We start from the raw sequence: 21,803 nt of genomic DNA on the forward strand, positions 1-21,803 counted from the left end.
AGAGGGGTTAACACCAGGATGCAAGGAGGGGCTAACGTGGCTCATGGGGGCCACCTGCCGATGGCCATTCAAAAGTTGCAACAAAACATTCTGCAATTTATGATTTTGTTGAGTGACTGAAGTCTCTTTCCAACAGGAGGTGGTCCCCTTCTGGCTAGAGGAGGTACCCAACCCTCTGTGGGGATGAGGGTTCCTCCACACCTGACCTTTGGGCACAGAAGCCATTGCCATGGATGTAGTCAGGAAGTGGGGGTCTTGTCAAAAACTGACCATAAATCTGCTCTCTGAACAATTTCTGTCCCTGTGGGGATCTGCCATTAGTAGCCTGTAGGTGCCATAGAGCTACACCCAAGGGTGTGAGCTGGGGAGCTAGCTGTCTCCCATCAGATGCCCAGAGGGCCAGGGGATTCCCTCCAATGCCAGCTTGGTCAAGTAAATCACAAATGGCTAACACGCTCTATTGTAGTTTCATACTGCTCATCTGGGGCACTGTGCTGGTTTTGGCTGGGACAGTTAATTTTCTTCACAGCAGCGTGTATGGGCTGTTTTGGATTTGTGCTGGGAACAGCGCTGATAACACAGGGATGGTTTCGTTGCTGCTGAGCAGGGCTTACCCAGAGCCAAGGGCTTTTCTGGTCCTCACCCCACCCCACCAGCGAGTGGGCTGGGGGCACAAGGAGCTGGGATTGAGCCGGGACAGCTGACCCCAACTGACCAAAGGGATATCCCGTACCTTATCATGTCGTGCTCAGCATATAGAGCTGGGGGAATAAGAAGGAAGGGAGGATGTTTTGAGTTATGGCATTTTTCTTCTCAAGTAACTGTTACGCATGATGGAGCCCTGCTCTCCTGGAGATGGCTGAACACCTGCCTGCCCATGGGAGGGGGTGAATTAATTCCTTGTTTTGCTTTGTTTGCGTGTGTGTTTTTTTCTTTACCTGTTAAACTGTCTTTATCTCAACTGACAAGTTTTCTCACTTTTACTCTTCCAATTCTCTTCCACATCCTGCCATTGGGAAGTGAGTGAGCGGCTGTGTGGGGCTTAATTGACAGATGGATTTAAACTATGGCAGGTGCATAATACGCGTTTGCATTCTCAGTTGTCATGGGGCAGAGCCCACACCGTGGGAAGGGTGTCATTCCACAGGATGGCAACATTACCTGTCCCTGGGACTGGTTACAACTACACCCCGGGTTCAAGGGGCAGGATGGCCACTTCTACCTTATTGAGGCTAGAGCTGGCCCAGTGTGCCAGAACCTAGGTTTTTATGAAACCAGTCACCCAGGGAGCATCACTTAAGCAAGTGTTCAAGGCAGATAGGGGAGGGGCTCCTACTTCTAGTCCATGACTGTGCCAAGGCTGAGGAGTGTGGTCAGCACCTTCCTCCTTAATCACAGGATAGGTGCAGGTTTGTCTTCTGTAGAGTTGAAAGGAGTCAGGGTCTGGTCCAGGGCCAAAAATGTCCTCATCCTAATTACCATCATTTTTATCATCTTGGTAGATGGTGGCCCTAACTTGGGCTGTTGCAACAGGATGATTGTGCTGTGCCTCAAGGGCCTGTTGGGCGAACGGGGATAACTTATACTCCAACATTGATACTGGGGTTTAAGATGCCAGGTAGTAGGATCGCCATGCTGCTGCATCCCCCTTGGCCCCTTGCTTAGCTGTCCTGCCTGTCCAAGGGTGTCATGCTGCCCAGTGATTTCAGTCCAGGCTGCATCTAGAGCACAACTCAAAAGGCTGCAGCTTTGCCCTTACCCTGTTTGCAATGGTTGGCTTTTTGCCACCATTCAGATTAATTCCTGATAGCTTGCAGGTTTGTCCAGTTATCTGAGACCTAATCCACTGCTATTGGGGTGAGCTCCAACTTTGCTTTTTTCCTAAAGCTTCCAGCAGGTGTTGAAAAGACTCCATCCTGTCTGTGATGCCAATTAATGTGGTCCAAACAGTAATGGAGTCTGACAACATATTATAAATCAAACTTTACTAAGGCAGTAAAAAACATGAGAAAAACATACAAAGCAACTCAGCCTATCAGTGATAGCAAACATGGGATCATATGTGATGCCTGGGCTCTCATAGACTGCTAAGGACACTGGAATACCTGGGCCATCTGACAGCAACAGCCAATTGCACGAATACCTTATGAATGCAGATAGGAGTCGTGCTGCTTCTTGGCTCCACCAGCAGTAGTGTGATCTGGGAGGAACATACTTCACACGGCAGTAGGATGTCATTTGTGACGATGTGGGCAGCATCCAGCCTATGCACCGATGTTGGTCAAGAGACACTACTCACCTCATCTGGATTTCGACTGACAACCAGGTAGTGTATGGCTCATAGGTCACTGGCATGTCTAATATTTCCCTTTATGTGCTGAAAGAAAAAACAACCACTGTATACATCTTACGTGAGTATTACAGGAAAAGTTACGAGAGGCAAATATGGTTAGCAGGTGTTCCTGTCCATTTCTATATTACAGACTGTCCAGCTCTACTTTTTACACAGTGACTGACATGGGATTTGTATGCACTTCATAGCATGGTGACCCCAGCACAGCAGTTACAAATTCAGTCATGTCACTGAAGAGAGATGAGTGACCTGTTCTTTGGATTATTGCAGTTTATGTCACTGTTCGCTTTCGGTTCCCTTATGCATTTAAATAGTGAAGACAATTCTTACCAGAAGAAAGAGAGAAATGTCCCCATTCTGTTCCTTTTCATTGCAGGTGAGGTCCTCAGTCTTCTCTATATTGTGCTCCTGCCAAAACTCCTCCTCCTTGATGAGTCTGGGAAGGGCAGGACGGTGACTGTTCCTTGCTTAAGGCACAAGCTCATTTCTCCCACTTTTGAGAGCTTCAGCTTTGCAGTAAATGTGGAATCTCTAGCTGTGACATTACTGCCTGCCCTGTTCCTCAGGACAGAGGCACAACTTGCTGACCTGTGCCAACTGCCAGCGTGAAGTGACTCTGGGAAAGAGATTGACACAGGAACACAGGAGCTGGCAGGCTTCAGCATCTCTCCTGGGAATTAAAGCACAATCATGTCATTTCCCACATATCAGTTGCCCAGGTTAATCTCCTCCTGTTTAATACAAATATTTTCTACTGGATTAAATTTGTACTTAGGCTTCCCCCAATCCCCACCCCCCAACCCCACCCCCCGCCCCTGCATTACAGTAATAGTACAGTGACCTCAAAGCTGCACATATGGAAGACAAAAAGGGAGTGTTTTAATTTTGTTGATCTTCTTGAATGCCAGTGGGTCATTAGTTTCCATATAAATGACACAAGAGACTCTGTCTTCCCTTCTGATCCTTAACAAACAAGCAACAACAACGAAAAAGCTATATCCTCTTTTTGTAACAGTAGTATTGTTTTACTGTATATTCCAACACGGAGAGCTTTAATCTAGACGAGATTTGGTTGGAAAAGAATCCTTTGTTATAAATTGAAATTGATATTTAAAAATTGCTTTTAGGCTTCCCCTTGTAGATGTGTTAGATACTAGATGGTCGTCTATTGTACTCCAGTGTCCTCCACTAAGATATTTTTATGAAGGTTTTGTTCACTGCAATTAAAATCCATCTATACTTGTCAAAAAAATAAATTAAAAAATGTCAACTGTGCAACGTGCATACACGCAACACCTCTGACGTGCCCGGCTCAAGCGCTTCGCTGCCTTTGCCACCTCTCCAGCCTCAACCAAAGCACAGTAGCACCATCTCGTGGCCACCTGAGGCTACTGCCGTAGCAAAACCGAAGTGAAAAGTCTAGGCGGGTTTCTCACTTCGAGCGCGGCGGGCCTGGCTGCTCGGGGCAGCGCTCCCGCCGCATTGCTGGGCTGGGCAGCACTGCCTGCAGAGGTGAGGCTGTGTGAGACGTACTCCTTCACAAAGCATCCGAACCCCAACCCAGCAGTTCAGAAATCCCCAGCCTTAGATTTGGCTTGACATGGGCCGTAACGATACTATTCTGGACTGTTGGGGAACATCTGAATGCCACTGTCAGGAATGGGAAAGATTCCGTGGATTAAAAATGCAAAGTGAAAATCACTGGTTTTATTGCAGGGCAGATGCAGGCCAAGTAATTAATTTTTTTTTGTATTGTTGTTCATCAGGTGGTTTTTCTCTTTGCTATTGCCAGCTGAAAGTTTATATTTTAAGTGTAGCAGTCAGACCAAGTGACTGGTGGCAAGCCTGTGCTCAAGAGTGAGCTTTGGGCACATATCCCAAGAACTTTTGGGGAAAAAAAAATACTTGAATTCTTGCACAGGTTTACTGCATACAGTCAGCACCATGGGTATTGCTACAGCCCCGACCACCTGTGCTTGGTCTGTTATCCATAGTGCATAGTGACTGTGATCCATCGAGTTGTAGATGGAAAAATTGTGTGTGTCCTGTCCCAGACAGCCTGACCTCATTTGCACCAAGGCAGTAGGAGACAAAAAGGGTTTCTGTGCTGAAGGAGCAGTGAGAACGGGATGAAGGAGCTTGCCTGAGCTACAGGTGGGGAGGCCTGGCACGAGGGTCAGGGAGCGTGTCATGCCCTGGTCCATGGTTCTGCACGTGAGGCAAACACAACCAGTGCTTCATCTACACCGAGCCAGCTTTTGTCTTAGGCTTTGCAATAGGGCTGCATTTCAAATGCTTCACCAAAGCTTGTTTTCACCTCTAAATTCTCACTGAAAAAAAGCTACTTCTCACATTGTTTTCTTTTTTAATTTCATTAAGTGAATTTAATTACAATTAATACTGTGATGGTCATTCATCTTTTCATTTTGTTGCCGGAGACTTTGTTTTAATCGGTTTATTGTTTTAATAACTTGTTATTTATTTCAATAAGATTTGAAATACAGTGTAGAGTAAGAAAGCAAATATTTAAATATAGATATAAAGTCACACACCCTTCACCAAACACCACAGGAATCATTGAATTAAATTAATGGCAGCAGCAGAAGTACCCTAACTAAGCACCTCTGCAGTATTGCATGTGTACCTACTACATATTTTGTACTAAGAAAGGGAAGAAACAAATTTCGTGATGTTGCTATAAATCTATATATAACTTGAAAAAAACTAAAAAAAGTTAATATGCAACTTGTCTAAAAATGGTGGTATGCTACACTCAGAGCACCCCACCACAGTAACTAACACTGCAGAAGAGGAGGGAATAAGGCCAGTTATCATGGCTGGTATTTGTCAATATAACTGTTTTTTCCCCCCTGCTGTTTGCATCGCGTTTTACAGCCACAGAGGCGGAGGTCCCAGCCCGGTGCGTTAACTGCTGCCCTCCTCTGCCTGAAGGTTCACTTTAGCTGAAGCTGTGGTTCCCAAGAGCTTGTGGTTTGTCACAGGAGCCGGCAGGGAGGTCACCCACGTACAGGTATTACATGAACTTAAAAAGAATGCATGAATTAAGCACGAAACAGTAAAACCAGCATATCCACAGTCACTTCAGATGACGTGCAGATGATGCTAGGTGCTTACCTGACCAGATGAGCTTTGGACAGTTCTTGACGTGCTTCACTTGAGAGCAGGAGGTAGTACTTCTTTAGTGTTTGTTCTTCAGAGTCGTCACCAAGAAACTATTCAAAACCAAAAGGGATAGTTCACGTTCACTGAAGGAGGTGCTCATCCAGGCAGGGGAGTGGGAATAGATGCTGCATGGTACAAGTTGTGTGGTGTTCAGAAATCTCCTACCAGCCAGCGATGCTGTCTGGGTTCTTTAGACAATGAACGACACTGATGGGGACCCTGCTGTACAAATGAGCTCTTCCCAAAGGTGTGGCAATATGGTTCCTTTCAAACTGGAGCCTGCACCAGAGATTTAAATAGAATCAGTCCTACCTTTGCTTCTAGTCCCATTGGGCATGTTTATTTTAGAATTCCTTCTTGCTTGGTATTTGGGTCTGAGCTTCCTCAGTTTTTAACAGCTGGAGCATTTAGCCCCTTTCCTCTATGAGCCAGCTCTGCACATAGCTTGGCTGACCTCCCTCAGCAATGAATGTGGACTGGCAGGATTTTGAGCCTCCATATTCAGAGCTGTCCATATTCACTGGGGGACACTCAACAAGACGGGTCTCAGCCTCTGCAAGCTGAGCCCCTCCCAACCTAGCAAGTGCTGGGGTGCCTTCCAGTAGCAAGAATCCCACAGCTCTCCTGCTCGTTTCCCCCCAAGCTGACTCATAGCAAGAGATTGCATTTCACTGGGATGTTACAAAAAAATCAGAATTTTTAAAAAAAGTTACAGGATGGAAAAGTACAAGTAAAAATTTAAAATAGTCCACCCATCTTATGAACACAATCCATTTTATTATATTAAAATAAGTACAATGTCAAAAAGGGGGCAGGAAGATAAAGAAAATGCCCCTAATTTTCAAACATGAACTTTTCATATTTTCTTTGAAAACAGTTAGTTAATATAAGTGCACCAGATTAGCAAATATGTTTTTTCCCACTAGAAGACTCAAAAAAAAGTATTTTAAAATGCTAATGGGCATACTCTAGCTTTAATTTTTGTCATTCAAAAAATCTTATAGAAATTTTGATTTTTTCCATTAACTTTTTGTCTCAAAGAAAACATTTGTAACCGTTGAACAAAATTTCAACTGGTTCTTGTAATAGTATTCTCATATTCAGGAAATAAGAACAGACATGAAAGACAAACAGAATATATCTATTAATGGTCCGCTTTTCAAATACAAATACAAGGAAATGGTCTTTACTGTAGTTTTCATCCAAAGAGCAGATAGCAGCATGTCTAACAAGAGCCTTGAGCTGCAAATGTGCCTGAGAAGTCCTGGTTGTGCACAGTGCAAGGCACAGATTCCACCTGGGAAGGTATCCCCTACTTGTTGTTTCCATTCATTATGGCACTTGAGCTCTTGATCACATAATCCTGGAGAAACGGCCTTTAGGAATTAGTAAGTGGTGCCACAGCTAGGCACAGCTGTTCGCCTACACAAACGCAGGGTAGAAATAACTGGTTTAATGGTAGTTCATGAAAAGGTTTGGCTGTACAATGGATCAAAACATAGCTCAGCAATGCCACGCTGTTGTGGAAAAGGCAGCCTGTCAGTACCTTCCATGTACAAACAGGAGCACGACTACAAGGTGCACAGGGTCAGTCTTGGGGTCAATCTTTTTGATCTTCCCAATACCTCAGCTGGGTTATTCTGTGTAGTTTAAAGCGGGCCTTTAAAAATGATTAGAGAAAATGGGGATAATCCAATGGGAAGCAAAAGGAACTATCAGAAATTTAGAAAAGATGACTTAACATAAAACATTGAATACACTGGGTTTATTTAGTCAGAAGAAGACTGATGGGAACAGGTTAACAAATATGCAGAGATTGCTTCAGTAAGGAAGGGACTAAATTTGTACTTCGTGTCCATGGTAAATAGGATGGAAAGAAATGTGCATGAATTCTAGCAAGAAGTGCTAAATATTAAGGAAAACTTTCTAATGGTGACGATATAATAAATTAGAAAGAAAGGTGAAAGTTCACAGTGTTTTTAGCACAGATATCCTAAAAGATCTCTTAGATAAACTTCTGACTAACATGGAAAGTGGATCTGTTCCGGGATAGCAGGATGGATGAGACAGTGTCTGATGAAGCCAACTAGCCCTGTGATTCTGCACTTCGATGGCAGAGTTGCTGCTGGGGCAGGAGCCCTTTCCCATTCAAAGAGAAACCTTTGGGTGGGCCTGCACCTTCTACATATGCTGCAAACCGTTCCTCCCTAGGCAGCCCACCAGGAACTTCAGAACATGCTGAATCTGGAGGTAAAAATATTGGAACAGTTCTGTTTAAAATCAGTGCTTCAAATGAAAAATAACTTGTAGGAATTCTCTGTCATCCTTCTCCTAGAAAAGCCAAAGCCAAATTTATGAAGTCAGGCTGGAAAGCAACATCAAAGGCCGTTGGTAACTTTGACGGAACCTGCCAAAGAACAGGCTTGTGCGATTTCCATACCACATCTAGGCCTCTGAAACTGTAAGGAAGAGAATCAGGTACTTCCAGGCAACAAAAGATCTGTATTGGCACACCCTCTTTTAACCCAGAAGTGAGTACTGAAGCAGAGAATATAATCAGACAATAGGTTTTTATTTCTTCAGAAAGCTATTCACAATGTCTCACATAGAAGTTACCTGCCAAACTCCAGTAAGAGGTATTAGTTCTATGATATAGTGTTAGAATTTTGGTAGGATTTGGCAGGCATTCAGTCAACACCGAAGTTCATACTGTGCTGGAAAAACAGCCCCTGCAGGGTTCATGGCAGTGGTCATATGCTCTTCTGCCTCCACCTCCACCATGTCTAGTTTCCAGCTCCAAAGGCATTTATAACAATTGCATCAGCAGAAAACTTTCAAATTAAAGATCTGTCTTTCTTCAATATAAAAAAGTCTCAAATAAAATCCACTTCTCCCTAAAACTTCTCCACTTACCAAAAATACTTCCTCCTTTGCTATACTTAACTGGAAAAAAATCCAGCCCCCAATTTTGTAAGGCTATACTAATCCAGTCCTGGATTTGTTATTATCAAGATGATAACAAGAGAAAGGGAAATAAGAAGTGAAAAAACAATGTGGTACTCTTACAGATATTATGTAATCAATCTTCCATCTTCCTAGAACACTCTTTCTAGGAGCAAGTACTCTTTTACTCTCTTATTTGCCAAGTCACTTTGGCATGCTAAGTGATTAAAAAACAGATCCATTAAGCTAATACAAATGCTAGTCCCATAAGGACTCTTTTTTCTGCTCTGCATATCCCACTTATCCTAGACCTCTTGAGTTTCCTGGAAAACATTCACAACACGATTTCCTGGGTGTTCAACTGACATAAGTGTGAGAACAATTAACAATTTCTTTAATCTTTCTACGCATGCATGTGAAAAGTGATTAAAATGGTCCATATCGTACCTGCATTTCTCAGAATGTCAGATGTGCATCATCCTATGTAGGAGGGCTTTACAACCTTAGCTTATTTTGAGTGAAATGCATTAGGGAGCACACACAATCAGTTCCACTAGCAGGTCTGAAGAAATGATAGCTTCAGTCCTATAGCTGATAATGAACAACCAGGGGAGCTGGGCTGGTAACTAGTTTCATCAGCTAAATCCAGGAGAAGATACCTTTTTATAGCCTGAAATATTAGATAAATTAATTAAAAAAAGTTTTTTTTAGACTTATCCAGAATTAACACTGTTTAGAGAAAACAAATGCTTTTTAGAGGAAATATTAATACAAGAAAATATTAAATGGCTTTGACAGGGGATCAGCCTACTTCCTGCTCCATTATACCTCTTTTGCCATAATATATAAATGGAGACAAAGTATTAGCATTCAGTTTCTTGATAGGCTTGTAATATGTGAACTGTAGCTGCCTTTGTTTCTTCTTTATGTACTTGCTTTGAATTAAATAACTTTTCAAGCAGTCAGTAAACCTCCTGATGATCACATTGCTTGCTTACTGAGCCTGTTTCTTAAACACGCACATGAAATATTCCATACAATGTAGTAATAAAACACTGTTACTATGCCCCTGAAAAGACAGGAAGGAATCTGGACAAAAAAATCTGTCATAGAAACCCTGATAAAAAGCTTGATATTAACCATAATTAAGATGATAAGGTTGATTGTTGTCAAGTCGTAGTGAACGTGCTGCCCAAGGAAACGTCTGTGCAAGTTGCCTTCATTCTAATGAAAACACTTTGCAACAGCTTTTGCTCATGGCTTGTCTGTAACAAATGAGGAACAAATGTGTTTCATGGACAGTAACAGCATGCTACTATGCTATGGACTTAAAAAATAGATCATTCCCATTAAGTTTGATTCTGCCTCATCCTATGTCCTAATCTAGGACAAAAATATTTCTCAGTCATAGACCCTTACTGTGGACTATTCTTTTAATACTTCTCTCAGGCATTGTATATCCTGAAACATACATTGTACCAGCAAATGTGTATTGTGTTGATACATACCATATACACATACAGGAAAATATGTCAGTCATCTTCTTTCTTAATTTTCTGGTTTTAAACAATTAAATGAATTTACATTCAAATAATTTCAAAGGTTCAAGAGTACATGCACAGAAGACAGAATAGGCAAAGTTAAGATCCTAAAGGGACTTAGAAGAGCTGAAACTGTAGAGGTTTGGTTTACACAGTCAAACATTTCAGTGTTTGAAGTGGAGCGAAATGTGTTCTGCATTAAGTGTTTGACAAGAGTGGGGGTGAGAAATAAGAGGCAATGTGTGCCTGTGAATGCCTGTAGCAAAATTTTATTGGTAAGGTCTGCTCAATGTTTCAAAACCCTCATTGCACTACAAACTTCTACCGGACTCTGCTCTGCTTGGGTACTAATTCATGATTCCCAAGAACTTTTTTTTTGGTATTTTCTTGCTTTGCGATCTGTATTGACTCCATCCCTTTTTTTCTGTGTTCATTAAAACAATGAAAATAAGCGATCAGTTTTAGGTTTATTAGGCATTTTTGCTGTTGTGTTTTTTCTTTCCCAGGCAGGGTGTGTTTCAAAACTTGCAATACCTCATATAGAAGTGAAGCAAGGTGTCTAGCTAGGTGACTGAGATGTATTAAAAGAATAGCAATCACAATGTGATTGAGAAGGAGAAGGCATTGTTTCTTATGAGGCAGCCATCCCAACATGTGCTTTTTCCGATATGTTTTCATTCCAATCACAGTGGGGGATCTGTTAAAAATCCCTTTCTCAGGGGTTTACAACTTGGACTGGAAACTGATTTTTTCCCCAAAAGTAGGTAAAACAATTTCCCAGCATCACAGCAAGTAAATTTAAAAGAAGTCTGTTGATAATATGCTCTTAATAGGAGCAAGCAGGTGAGTATAGTGCACTTTAATCCAGGCAGTTGTGTTAATATGTCTCAGTCCTTTTGCCAAAGCCACATTACAGTAAAGCTCTGAGGCATGTGCTTAACTTAAGCAGTGATTATTGGACTCACTTAAGTACTCTCCAACCTATATTTTATTTCTCAGTGGTGGAAGATGCTTCAAGTTTGTACTGATTAGACTGAGCTGTTGTAAAAATGTGCAGCTCCCACAGTGCCGAGAGACTGGGAGTTATGTGCTGACCCTTAGTCTTTTCCACGCAGGGGAAAGCACTACTTTTCCCTGGTTACACTGCTGGGGATTTCATTGCAAGAAGAGCCTTGCAGGCTGTGTGTGTATTAGCAAACCTGAAACAGCTTCCCAACTCCCAGGACTATTCTCACAGCCTGCACACATATTGCTGTATGTATTCACATACCCACTGCATCCCCCAGGAGAAAGCTAAGGCTTATCCTAAGCAGGTATCGGCCTGGACTAGCCTGGCTAGAAGACATGGACCTTCCTATTGGGCACCTGAAAAGGCAAGTTTACCTGCAACTATAAGTATTTCTTCTCCACTGGCATTTTTCCATTATTTTTTTCTCAGAAAGTGATGACTGTGTGCACTTGTGCTCTTGTGCTGTAGAGATAGCAAACCTACGTGAGCTGCATTTAAAAGAAATCTTAGAAATCTTACAAGCTAAGTATCTAGTTTCTGTAGTTCCCAAAGGAAAAATCTGTTCTTGAAGAGAGGTACTTTTGTCATCCTTACATCCTTTCTGTGTAAAGGAATAGTGCGTTCATCAGTGTAAAGGAATAAGAAACAAAAATTAATAAAAATGGCAGCAGGGGACTAGAAAGCAGCCAAGACTGGGTTCTTCAGGCTTTTTTGAGTCTTCCTGTTGGACGTACACATACTTGAATGTCCGGCAAAATACATGTTTTGCCATAGCCCGCCACTGATGCTTACACCTCCCATTCTTTCAGGCGCTGTGTCAGGCTGACACAGCAGCCCATGGCAGTGCGAGGGCTGGTCACCCCGGTGCTCCCGGGGCCGCCTGTGGCAGCCAGGCAGGAGCCCTCCGCTCGGTCCTGAGCCCTGGTCTCCCACAGAAGCACAGGGTGTGCTGCCAGCAAGCTGCAAGGCCAGCTATAGTTAGATTTTTCATTTAAATTTTGGCACCATCTGAAGTCATTCCTGTTACTTCCAAGGGCTGTTGCCATTGTATTAAAAAGAGTAAATTTGCTGCTGAGTTACTTACTGCCCAGAAAATCCAGCTGAAACCTGCTACTGCCAAATCTGAGGATTCAATATTGGGCCAGGGACTTTAAATAGCTGCTGCTACTGAGGATTTTCTGCTGTCTACGCTGTCTAGAAAAAAAAAAAAAAAAAAAAAAAAAAAGGGGTAAGGAAAAAAAGGATTGATAAAGCCTTAGTTTGAGGATTGGACATGGACTGTTACAAACTGAAAATTGCCACTTCTGGTGTGGTTACTACCTATCCAGTTTTTTTGATTGAATCATCTGATTTTTTTAAGCTTAGGTTTAGTTGCCCAGGGCCTATGATTAACAGCACCAAAACAAAAACTATAACACTGATCTCTTAAACGAAGCAGAGGAAAGCCCTGTTTATATAGGTTGGCTGCTTTTTGTAGATGCATCACCTTACTGAAGGTTTTCATCATCACCGCCAGCAGCCCTTCCCAGTCCCACTCACCTATATATTTTGCACTTTTACAGAGGTGCAGTTACACTTCTTCCCTTCCTGCTTCGAAGTATCACCTTTAATTGCAGTCTGAAGTCCTAAACTAGAGGATCCAATTCTGGCATGCTAAATTTCCTATAGGACAGCTGAATACAGATGCACCAATCTGAAAACCTGCCACTGTCCCTCTACCTCCTATCTTTTTTCTGTGCCTGTCCCACACACCTATGTAAAGAGATAGTGCAGGAGGTCTGCTAGGCAAAAGGTAGCCTTTTATTTTTCCAATGGTGTTTGTTTTGTTTTGTTTTGTTTTGTTTTAATCTCATCCACCATGTAGATATGCGCATGGACTGCAACAGCGCATTGGAATCTGTGAGCCAGCCAGGAAACCGCTCACTGCGATCACGCTCAAACACTGCGGATGCACTGGCAGACACTCAACAGGAACACTCCTGCACGCTACAGTCTATGAATTTATTATGCACTCTACTGTGTAGATATAACCTTAGCAACAGCAACCACTGTACAATGAGCATGAGTTGGATTGCTGCTGACTGTTTAAAGAAGCCCTCCCTTATGGGCAATTTGCGTAGAAAATGATGAGAATTGTAATGATTTTGTGTGAAATTCTAGCAGAGGCTGCAGTATTTTCTCGTCAAACTCAGCGACCCTAGCAATGCAATGAACTGGCAACACAAGTGCTACCTATCTTTATAATCAGATGCTGCTTGGAAACTCTGTTTCCTTTTTTCTTTTTCTCCCAAGTGAACTTTCTTTTATTGGATCTTTCTGGATCTGTGTAATCTCTTTCACATGCCACTTTATTTTTTCAGGGATAAACTAAGAGTCTATTTCTAATTCATAGCAGTGAGCATCTGGAAGCTGTGGTTTCCCAGGTATGCACCAGAGAAGGAATGGGAGCTGGAAAATTGTGCTGCATCCCTTGGGTGCATTAGATCTCTTTCCCCTTGGTGCAGGGCTGCAGTAGAAGACATCATCTTGGGGCAGCACTTACTATCTTTCATATGTTGCAGTTTGTTTCTGGAAACAAGTAAATTAATGAACAGATTGAAACAGGTTTTCTGAGCTGCTACCAGAATGAAATCTGTCTTCTTTCATGATATTGAACACCTTTTTTATTAATTCAACACTAACATCTGTGTTAGAAAACATTTGGTTTGCAAAGAAGTTCAAGGCAAGTGTTGTGCATATTCATGCAAATACCTAATTACATAAATACTCATGCTGGCAATTTCCTTGAAGACACACAGAAAACTCCATCCTGCAGTAATTCACCATTGCCATTGTAGTATCTGCAATTCAGAAAATATTCAATAGGGAAAGGGCTCAGTAGATTTTTGTTTTAAATACAATTTGTGCTAAACCAAAAAAACTTAAAATAGTGAAATCTAAAAGGAACACATATATTTGATAGGGAGGCTAACAAATGATAAATGATTAAAATAAGTAATGCAAGATAATTAGTCTTCATGATATGCTACGGCAGAAAGATATGGTTGTCAGTGTGGAAGGAAAGGAGGCTATCACGGCTCCACTGACTTTGACTAGAAGTTAAATTATGTCACGCAAATTACATTCACATAAAACACATGCACACGTGCATATTGATAATATTTGTAATAGTTCATTTTAGGTTTTGATCAGCTACTGATTTGATCAGTTTTACTTTAATAAAAAACTGCCATAAAAAGAAATAACATTGAATAAAAAAAACCAAAACCACACCCTAATCTTTCTTTTCCATAAGTTTTTTCTCACTATCTGTAATGCCCCAAAAATCCTTTTATCTGCTATTTATAGATGTTATTGGGTTGTTTCTTAAACTGTATTCACCACTAGCATCCTGCATCCCAATGGCATTGCTTAAAAACAATGCAAACTTTGCATTTTAATTACTATGTGTATCCTATTGACCTCCTATCTACTTTATGCCAGCTTCATTAATAACTCACGCCCAAGCCGCTCATCAAATTCAGCTGGTTTAGAGTTTCTGAAATGAAATTAAGGTGGGGGGTTTTTTCTAGTTTTTGGTGCAAAAGATATGATGTTTTCCTAATTTCAGAGGCAGAAGAGAAAGAAAATGTGGAAAAATGTACCTTCAGGAAGGAAAAATCTATTTGTCAGGGTGTGACTACATGTAAATTGGGCCACTGTAGTCTACATTTGCCATATGAACCTCAACTGATCAACCCATGTTGACTTTTACATTTCATATGATGTGTCACTGGAGGTGAGACTTCATAGTGGGGTCTAAGTCTTATAGCTGGCTAGTGCCAAAGCCCAGAATAAAGAACTGCTTGTTTACCTGTCAGACTGATCTCTGTTTCTCCTGTACAAAGCTGTCATTAATTTGAACTCCTTTTAAGATCCCATGTGCTGGATTTCAGATGTGTAGCTGACAGGTTGCTCCTGGAGTCACCTGAACCCAGAGCTGCTCCAGAGACTGGCCAGTCTTTGTAGGCATCCCATGGTCAGTCTCAGTCCAGGCTGCTGACACAGCTCACTTGTGCCCCTTGGCTCAAAATCCCAGTGCTCCAGGGAAACGATCCCCTTTGCTTTGTCTACCTGATTTTGCCTTTTGAAAGGGATCGTGGGATACCCAAAGGCTGTGCAGACAGCCAAGATAATCCTGCGACCAGAGGGAAAGTCTGGAGCAAAGAAGACTTTGATGGGCAAGGATCAGGTCAGAGAACATTGAAACAAACTGTACATACGAAAGTCTATGGGATCTAACGAGATGCACCCATGGATGCTGACGGAACTGGCTGGTGTGTCATTGTGACGCCACATTTGATTATCTGTGAAAGGCCAAGGCAACTGGAGGAGGCTCCTGAGGACCAAGAGAAAGCAAATGCCACTCCCGTCTTAAGGAACAGAAAAAGGGGATCCATCTGTTATAGACCACCTGGCCAGGGTGAGGAGGCAGATGAAACATTCTACAAGCAGCTGGGAGAAGTCTCAAGATAGCTAGCCCTTGTTCTCATGGGGGACTTCCATCTACCATATGTCTGCTGGAAATACAACACAGCTGAGAAGAAACAGTCTAGGAGGTTCCTGGAGTGTGTGGAAGATAACTGCCTGACACAGCTGGTCAGGGAGCCAGCCAGGGGAGATGCCCTGCTGGACCTGCTGTTGACAGACAGGGAAGGACTGGTGGGTGATGTGCTGGTCAGAGGATGCCTTCGACATAACGATCATGAAATGATAGTTTATTTGATTCTCAGAGAAGTAAGGAAGGGGGTCAGCAGAACCACTACCTTGCAACTCCAGAGGACAGACTTGTTTAAGAGCCTGGTTGACAGAGTCCCTTGGGAGAGAGCTCTGAAGGGCGAAGGAGTCCAGGAAGGCTGGACATTATTTAAGAAGGCAGTCTTAAAGGGGCAGGAGCAGGCTGTCCCCATGTGCCGAAAGACCAGCCGGCCGGGAAAATCAGCCTGGTTGAACAGAGAGCTTTGGCTGCAACTCAGGAAAAAAGTGGAGACTACCACCTTTGGAAGAAGGGGCAGGCAACTCTGGAGGACTACAAGGGTGTTGTGAGATTATGCAGGATGAAGATTAGAGAGGTGAAAGCCCAGCTAGAACTCAGGCTGGCCACTGCTGTAAAAGATAATAAAAAATGTTTCTGCAAATACATTAGAAACAAAAGGAGGACCAAGGATGATCTGCATCCTTTATTGCATACAGCAGGGACCTTATTGCTCTCTACAACTGTCTGAGAGGAGGCTGTAGGCAGGTGGGGGTCAGTCTCTTCTCCCAGATGACAGGACAAGAGGAAACGGCCTCAACTTGCTCCAGGGGAAGTTTAGATTGGATATTAGGAACAATTTTTTCATTGTGTGGGTGTTGAAGCATTGGAACAGGCTGCCCAGGGAGGTGGTGGAATCACCATCTCTAGAGGTGTTTAAAAAATGTGTAGATGCAGCACTTAGTGACATACTTTAGTGATGGACTTGGCAGTCTTGGGTTAACAGTTGGACTTGATGGTGTTTTCCAACTTAAGTGATTCTATGATTCTATGATTCTATGATTCTATGAAAAATACTGCAAAGGTGGTAGCAAAATTTATGAGCTGGTAGGTACCTGGAGTTAAGAAAATATACCCCAGCCATGTAATCAGTTCACTTTTGGCAACAGGCTGGAAGCCAGTAGTATCAAGGTGTTTGAGGACACAAAAGCATTTATTGAAACAGTCTGGGGAGGTATGCCATTACAGACCTGATTCATAAGCAACATCATCATTAAATACACAATGACCTAGAGATGTTACCATACAGGATCAGATAGAACTGAAGAAATAAAAATCTCCTCCTTCTGCCAAATCTTTTACAGTCTTGGGTATCATGCTGTCACAATAAGGCATAGTTGCTGTATTTGCCTGCAACTTAAGCAAGATTAGTGTGCTGTCAACACATAAGGATTGGAATATCAAATTCTGAATGCCTTATATTATTTTCTGATGGGAGAAAAGCTCTCAAAACAAATATGCAGCTCTTCCTCCCCATCCTCTTTCAACACATAATTTAAGCGATGTTTTAGATCTCTGTCTCAGAAGATTTCTATGACCATTTAAATTTGGATTTTAGGATCCATTAGGGTGCTGCACTCTACAGGAGGCTGAGCATTCTAGTTGCTCATTAAATGTCATTAAGACCAAATTATGCTCAGGTTTGCCTGTGAGAAAGCTAGTTAACATGGGCTAAAATTGCCAGGAAACATACTGGTAGCTAAACAGAATGGGCAGTTGATGGGACAAGACAACTCAAATGTAAACTGGTTCTGCTTAGTTTAGAAGTAAAGCTGTGGCTGTGAGGTACTTTTTTTCATATATTTTAAATGATTAATACTAGATGTGGCATTTATATTTACTATATAGATGATTTTGGTAATACAGTATGTACAGATCCACTGACAAGGTTCTACTCTACAGAAAAAAACAACCACAGAAACACATAATTTGACCTTATTAAATATATATGTATAAAAACTAATACATAAATAGTTCTTAACACCCTTTAAAATGACAGTTTTTAGCAATAAGTGAAGTAAAAATACATCTGGAACAATTGAAAATATCAGTAGTGTGTGAAAAATTTAGAACACTTTTAATCTTTTCAGTATGTAAACTCAACTATCAGGAGTTTCTGCTTTGCTGATGTGTTAATGCTTAGTTGCACCATAAACGTTAAAGCTTTTCAATTCAGCTTTGAACCCAGCCTTGACAGAATGATTTATCAGTACAGTAAATATCCATTAATATGGATAATATTAATGGACACCTATTTTTAATACTTTTAAAGCTGTTATACCAATTTAAGTCTTTATTTGCCTTTCTGTAACATTTTATTGAAACCCAGTTGCCTTTAAACGAAAGTTGGGGATGGTTAATGGGAAGAAGAGAGTTTGCATCTACCTTCTTACAAAGTTCTGCTACAAATGAGACACAGAAGTGCTATAAAGTTGATTTTCCTTAAGTCCATGTAACTCATGGAGTAATCAAAATATATAAACTACCACCGTTACGATTTTATTGTTATAATTCCAGGTAGTGCAGGTGGTTTTAATTTCTCCTTACTAAACCAAATCATTTAAATGTATCACAGTCTTTCAGTAGGAGATCTATAGGTTTTATACTTAAATGGAGAGGTGAAATGTTTAGAAACAGTTGGCAGATGTGTTTTAGATTTTATTCTGTTTTTGAGGTGTTTAGATTCCTTTGATGATAATTCCTGGGAAGATAAAACTGTTTTCCAATGGCAGCAGAAAAGTCACTATCGACTACAGAGTCTGTACTTTGCTTTCCAGATCATATCAGACATACTGTACTTACAGTAATCATGTGGAAGATATTACAGCAGTAGTAATAGGTTAGGTGTGATTCCAGTTACAATGCTTGCACAGGATAAGAATTTTTAAAGCTTCAATTTGAGACAGCAAGAGGCTGACATGAAAACTGAAGACATGAAGATGATGATCGATAGACATGATACCGTTTTAAATGACAAGAGCAGAAAAACCCGTAAGGCAACAAGAAAGGAATGGATGACCTTGTAAAAAGGCACAGATAATAATCTATAATCTATAATGCCAGCTGCAACTGGGAGTGTGGGTCTGCTATGTGTAGGCACAAGTATCATATATTTTCTGTGTAAGGGAGTAAGAAAGTAATTTGAACTGTAATTTCAAATTTCACACACAGTGAGTTATTGTAAATAATTTTAGGACTCAACTCTTGAATGAACTTGAGAAAGAGGTTAAAATAGTGTTGAAAGGTGAAGAATAAGACAGTCCTAAATGTAATCAAGGATCTTTTCACTGAGAGCTCTTATCAACACATGCTGCTACCTTGAAAAATGTAAAACGGTGTGTAAGTTACCTGACAATCCAGACATGAAAGAGTTTGATCCAGTTTACGTTTTTGATCTCTTTTCATCAGTGAGACAGAAAAGAGTACCCAGAATACTCTGGTTCAACTGCTGCTAAACTCTGACCGGAACATAACGTCAACAATCCATTAGAAGATGGTATTTGCATTTCTCCTTTGTTCTTCCTTTGTGCACTTCTGCACATGACAGTTTAGGAACTTTCTTTTTCACTTGAATGTGCATTGACCTTTCCCCCACATTACAGAAGATGGATTTGAGTCTCTTTAACTGTCAGAAGTATTGTTCAAATAGCTGGAGCTAAAGTAATGCTGTGTATTAGTAACCAAGTTAAGTGGAGACAGTTGACATCTATTTTAGAAGCTGGCCAACCTCTGTGAACTCTTCTAAGAAGGGCTTGAATTTTTTTTATTTTTTTTTTTTTTGTGACAGAACTAGTTGTGATAGACTAGGAGCCACTTGTAATAATATTATGAATACCAAGTCTTGATTGTGTTATCACATCACTCACTGTTCTCTTGAGCTAGGTCAATAGCAGCACTGTCAGGAAACATATCCCAGAGCAGAAGTATCTTCATGTGTCCCTCTGAAAACACTGGGGAGATGTACAGAGCAGTTCACAACTCTTTCTTGGCTCCTTGCTGAGCCTGGCATACCAGATTTTTCCAAGAGTACCTGAATAAGATAAAGTGCTAAGGAGGACTTTGGGTGATAAGATGGTATTAGAAAGCACCTGGAAACAGCCTGACATGTAAAATCCACAGGTTGGGCATGCTGGGATTAGGAAGCTCCTAAGGCAAAACACAGTTGCATAGTGGCTGGTCTTAAAAATTTCCAGTCGTTAGGCTGACTTCTTCAGGTTAGAGGTGTGCATTGGCCACACATCTCACTTCTCAGGCAGAAGCCTCCGCTGGCATAAGCACAGAAGTTTCCAACTGAATGTTGGCTTTTAGCCTCAGAAGGGCTGCACCCCAGGGAGAGAAAATGCAGGCTATAAATAAATATGCAAGGAGGTATCAGGGACATCATCAGGGAAGTCAAAGGCACATTTAATTCTGAATCAGGCCAGAAGTCTATTGGCTCTTAAAGAGGCTGGATTTGGGAAGGCAAAATATTTCCCCTCTGCATGCTTGAAATTCAAATTGGTATTTGAGTTGGAGAGGTTCATGAGCAGACTCAGCTAGCTAGCACAGTAAGAGGTACAGACCTGTTATAAATATATGCCATGCCTCTGTGGTTTTATATGAACAATAAATTATATATAATAATAATGACTAATTAACTATAAGGGTTCTGTACAACAGCAAAATATACATCTTTTCTTTGAACTATACGAATGTTCTACAGAATGCCCTATTTTCTCGTATGACCTTGCGACACATTAACACTCCAGCCCTTTAATTTTGTAACTCGGCTGCTGAACCATAGCAGCAAAGGTTTTCAAAGTGAACTGCTATGTTGTTTATGTTTGGCTACAAAAAACAAACGGGATCCGGAACTGCTGTCTGCCAAAGCATGGCATTGCCACCTGAATATTGGCTATGCGTGATTAACAGGCAAATGTGGACACTGGGAGTCATAAAAGGAAAGCAGCAAATACCAGGAAAGAACATTTGCTGCATAAAGCTCCATCAAAATCTGCCTTTGTAAAAGGCTGAATGCAAACTGCCATTATCCTGTCTAAATCATCTCCACAGCCCAGAAATTAAAGTACCTACAAATGTGAAGATGTTTTGCCTCTGCTTTTAGCAACTTGTCCAAAATAAGGATTTTGCTTCCATCTACTGGGGAGTGCATATTGATCGGATTGAATTACTTATGCAAAGTAAAGGCCATGTGGGACATCACAGTGCAGCCTTTTGCAAGCAAGTCCACAGCAGATTGCAATCACACAATGGGTAAATTCTCACAATGTACTGGTTGTCCAACTTGGATCTCACCCTAAAGAAATATGTCCAAATTTGCAGAAATACCGGGCACCTGTTTATTCACCCTGAGCATCCCTGCCACTGCTCGCAAAGCTCACAACCCTTGCCTTGTTTTACTGTATTGCATCAGTAAATTAGAGACAGACTTGTCCATGGACAGCAAAACATGGGCTGAACACTGCCAGACTCCTAATGAAAAGATACTCAATTCCATTTTGTCCATAAACATAAATCAGAGAAGAGGTTTTTTGGTTTGTTTGTTTTTTTGTTTTTTTTTTTTAATAAATGTGTAACTGCCAAACAACTCTTGGAAGCTACTAGATGGCCCTCGCTTTTACAGGAAACGTGTTCCCAAATATCACTTATAAATAACTGTTAAACCGTGTCACATATTAGCATTCATCCCACCGTTTCACAGGCTTTTTCTAGGGGAAAAAAGTGTGTGTTTTCAAACTATGTGAGGATTACTGGAAGAGCCTTGCAATGTCTGAGCAGTAACAACATTTTTGCAGGACTTTTTGGAGGTGCAGTGCTGCTGCATGAGCAGACTCGCTCTGCACATCTGGTTTTACCACGCTAAAGCAAATCAGAACTGATTCCTGCAGCAAGAGCCTGCAAATCCAGCAGCGCTCCTACTACAGTCAAAACCAGAGCAGCAGCTGTTTATGTAACCAATTAAACTCTTGGTTTCAGTCACAAACTGTAGCTTTTAATGGTTTTCCTCCTAAGAGACCTATTTAGTTAAGTTCTCTAAAATACTGGCAATACCATACAGAGGAGAAAAGGACTATTTTCTATATAACCCATATGAAACTAGCAGAAAAGTTACAGCTACTCTGTAGATATAAGTAGATGTGTCTAAACCTATTTTAAAACTTTACAGGTTTACATTTACATATTTGCTTAAGAATGTGAGTC

Source organism: Falco peregrinus, chromosome 3 (genome assembly GCF_023634155.1).
Source record: "Falco peregrinus isolate bFalPer1 chromosome 3, bFalPer1.pri, whole genome shotgun sequence".
Taxonomy (NCBI): Eukaryota; Metazoa; Chordata; class Aves; order Falconiformes; family Falconidae; genus Falco; species Falco peregrinus.